Source organism: Fukomys damarensis, unplaced genomic scaffold (assembly GCF_012274545.1).
Source record: "Fukomys damarensis isolate Sample0158 unplaced genomic scaffold, DMR_v1.0_HiC HiC_scaffold_31, whole genome shotgun sequence".
In the NCBI taxonomy this organism is placed as follows: Eukaryota; Metazoa; Chordata; class Mammalia; order Rodentia; family Bathyergidae; genus Fukomys; species Fukomys damarensis.
Genome location: NW_022900943.1, coordinates 2,094,828 through 2,098,987, shown reverse-complemented (window position 1 = coordinate 2,098,987; position 4,160 = coordinate 2,094,828). Strand labels below are relative to the sequence as shown.

The window sequence follows — 4,160 nt, the reverse complement described above, 5'->3', positions numbered from 1 at the left end:
GCCTCCTAATGTCACCATTGTGCAAGTTAGGATTTCAATATTACATGCACGGTGACCAGACAGATGTCACAAACATTCAGATCATAGCACTGGGAAATTGGGAAGCTTGGCAGCAGTGTGGGAAGAGAGAGGGGCATTCTGGTTTGCTGTTCATTGTGGAGGGATAGTCCTTTGTTGTGGAGACAAATCTAGCACTTGCTTGTGAGCTGGGCTCCAGGGGAAGGGTGGAAACTCGAGGGTGCTGCCTAAGCTTGTATCTCAAACATGGTTCCATTAGGCAACTGAGGAATAGCAAGGAAGGAACAACTGGGCTGAGGTCAGAGGAACTGTGCTAAGAGCTGCATTTCAGATATGTTTAAGTCAAGAAAGCTACTTACTTTTTAAGTGGGCATAGCAGAGACGTCACAGCTTAAAACTGAATTTTTTGATTTGTCACCATAAAGTTATTTCTTTCAGATAATTATGGCTTCAAAAGTTATATTAAATTCATGGAAAAACTGTAGTAATTCACAGAATGGAAAATGCAGAGAACACAATCCCCCGTTTGGCAAATCTTTAACTGTCCGAAATCCTCATGGCTAGTTGTCTAGTTTTAAAAGAATTCTGAAGACGGAACAATATAAGGTAGTAACGTGATTATAACATAACTGATTGGCTAGAAGGGAGAATTTAACAAAGCTAAAAGAAGTTCGAACCTAAGAAGTCAAGCAAAAGACTGTAAAACTAAATTTAAAACCTTAACTGTCCCTAGCTGCAGGAAAGGTTATTCTAAATAAGTGAAATTTTTAGCCACTAATTCAAATTTCTCCTAAGAACCAACTTTAAATCAATGCTACAATTATTTGTCAAAGATTTACATTAACAGAAGGCATTTTCATGTGTGTACAAAGTGAATTAAAGTGAAATTCTTTGCTATTTTATTGAATTATATCTAAGTAAGAACTAAAAGAAAAATTTGCTTCTCTAGTAATAGAAACTCCAAGGAGTCACTGAAGTGAGCCACAAGACGCCAAAGGTCTGAGGCCACATGGATTTTTTTTTTTTTACTTAATCAAGGACAAAAGACACTAGAAAAGCTGTTGGAAGTTACTGTTTGGATCTGTGACAAGCAACACATTCTCTGTAAACCACCATAGTACATAGCTAGGCACTGTGTTCAAATGTAGCTGGTCAGTTTAGAAACCAAAGTTTTTAGGGAGAACAAGCTTCTAAGGTCAGCAGTGTAGCTCAACTATTTTCAAATGCAGGTCCTGACCTAGATCCTGGACTGGTAGAGGGTAAGGGCCCCAGAGGGAGAGGCCAAGACTTGCATCTCACAGCAGCTCCCGCCAGGGAGGAGCGACCCCATGTCAGCAGGCCCAGGCCTCTGCTGAAGCTCTGGCCAGGGGAGCCCATGGGCTCTGTACCCTGAGAAGAGCTGCCAAGCACAGGGCAGAGAACTGAGCTGGGTTTCTTTGCCAGCATGCGGGGGCAGCGAGAGCTCGGGGAAGCTGTACCACATGGCATGAACCAGTCCTAGTCCGAGCGGCCCGAACTGAGCAGCGTCATCTCTCTGAACTTAGCTGCTTTGTCTGTGACACAGAAATATGATCCACTTCCCCATTTTTATAAGCTTGCAATGGTAGGTAGTTGATCCCAGCAATGAGAAAATATACCTTTTCGTCTGTTAGAGTCAGTAAGGTTTTTATTTTGAATTTTTAAAATTATAAATGCAAAAAGAGGTTGCTAACCATGTCTAGATCATTTGAAAAGTTCTAGGATTATTTTGCTCAATACTTCTGTGACCTCAAGCCTTTCACAGCTGCAAACAAATGACATGTTTTCTTGGGTGAGATCCACCTAACCACTGATCATAACAGAGGCCTCTCTGAGCCTATATTTTTCTTTTTATGTTTATTTTAATTCTACTGGGCATAGTGGGAGGGCATTAATTTGGATAGATGTTTCTCAGCTCTGGCTGCACAGTAGAATTATCTGGGGAAAAATCACCTTTAAAAAAAAAAATTTGGAAGCTCGCTTTCAGGAATTGAATCAGTAAACCTGTACCTCAGTGCTTTTTAAAAGCTCCCGGGTAAATGTGCCCATCACAGATGAAGAGACAAAGAAATGTGGCATTTATGTACAACAGAGTACTGCTCTGCCATAAAGAATGAATGATAAACTTGAATTATTTGTAGAAAAATCTTAAAAAATAAATCAGACACGCAAGTTTAAATATCACATTGCTCCTCTGATATGAGAAACCCAAAGCGTAAATAAGGAGCAAAATGAAGGACAGTTACTGGGAAGTAGGAAGAACTTGTTCAAAGAAGGAAAGGAGAGAAAAAAGAAAAAAGAGAATGGAAGAAAAAGTGGAAACCAGGTTTTTGTAAATAGGGAGGAGAAGAAGAATTGAAGGGAAGGGAGGAGACTGGAAAGGAATTGAGATGTGACGTGGGTAACCAATATGCGTAACAAATGAGTACCGATAAGTTTAAAACATGATGAAAGCTCCCAGGTAACGCTGGGGCACACTGAAGACTGAGGCCACTGAAGAGGGAATAAAGTCTGGGCACAGCAGTGCTGTAAATGTTCCTGTCTTAGTTACCTTCTCTCTGCTGGGACAAAACGGTTGACACACAGAAGTTATAGGAGGCAGAGGTTTATTTTGGCTCTCAGTTTGCAGAGGGTTCAGTCCATGATCACCCGCTTCCATGGCAGAGGACAGGCAGTCAAGAGGCCGCCAGGATGACACGGAGGAGAGAGACACATTATTTCAGGCCACCCTGTGACCCATGGCTTCCCTCCCGTCCTCACACTCAGCTCTAAACCCTCAATGGACTAATCCAGGGCCACACCCCTGATCCAGTCACCCCTGAAGCCCCAGCTGTGAACACAAGAGGCATTCGGGGGCATCTAGACAGAAGCCCAACAGCACCCTGGGTAAAAATCCCCACTGTGATTCTAAGTCCAACACCTGCGCCTGTTCCGGGAGGAGCACCCTGCACCCAGGGCCACTCTGTCGAAGGCAGAGCCCTGGCATCTTAACCCCAGTCTCTCAGCAAGCCCAAATGCAGCAAGCTCAGGAGAGGGAGTATTCCCGAGAAGCAGCCTTCTACTGTCAGAAAGCAGCTCGAGCAGAGAGCAATCCTAAACTGATGCACTAGCTGAGGTTATGTCAGACAGTGGTAGAAACTCTAACAGTGGCTTCAGTAAGATACAGAAGCATTTCTCTCACGTGAACAAGGGCAGTCCAGGGCAAGTGTGGTGGCTTCACAGTCAGGAAACCAGGCTGCTTTTACCGTTTTGGCTATCACAATCCAAGAAGGAAGCCACAGTTTCCAATGTGTATATTCCAGCCAGCGAGGAGGAGAGGAAGAAGGGAGAAGAGGCCACACTGTGCTGCACACAGCGCCTCTGTCCGTGTCCCACTAGTGAGTCTTCAGTCAGATGGCCACATCTACCTCCAGGGAGTGGCCAAATCCAGTCCGCCCTGAAAGGCCATGTGCTCAGCGGAACTCTGGGGGCTCCTTTTCCTTCAAGGGACAAATATTTAGACAGGGGCAATGGTCTGTGTTTCAGAGGGCTTTGCTTCCTCTCATGCAGCTGATGAAAACTATTAAGTTACATGTAAGTAATGTTTTTTATTGAGGGCCCTGAAAGCAAGTGACATGAGGAGCCTATTTTCCTTGTATTCTAACTTCCAGCTGCTCTGGCTCCCATTTCCCTAAGAACCCACCAATCCCGCAAGAAAATATTCCAAAGGAGTTTTTCTGAAAACCAGGCCCTAAATCTGAGGCTACCCAGAATGGTGAAGGGAGCGCTCACGCTTGGAGAGGGGACTGCCTTGCTCCCTCCAGTGGGTCCTGGAGACCGGATCTCTTTCTTGTTCATCCTGGAAGCAGCAGAGATTGTTTCACTGCGTTGTAAATATGCTGACACTCTGTTATACTAGCCTTTAAAACCAGTTGTCTTGAGTGACGACAAATCAGAGCTCAAGAGCAATTTTCTAAGATTCCAAGGCCTGGAAATTCCTGAATGTTCAAATTAAATACCCGAGATTAAGAGTGGAGGGTATGCAGATTTTGCTAGGAAACTTATTTCAAAAGAGGAAACAAAGCCCATTGGCCTGGTTCCTGGTTTGTCTGGTTTGTCTTTGCTTTATAAAAAAAAAAAAAAAA

General features: G+C 43.9%; 1 protein-coding gene across 1 annotated transcript in view; it reads left to right on the top strand.

Moving 5' to 3' along the window:
• The window catches only part of Adamtsl1 (ADAMTS like 1), a 303,353-nt gene that overhangs the window by 194,581 nt on the left and 104,612 nt on the right, over window positions 1-4,160 (top strand). The gene's annotated exons all lie outside the window — the stretch shown is intronic.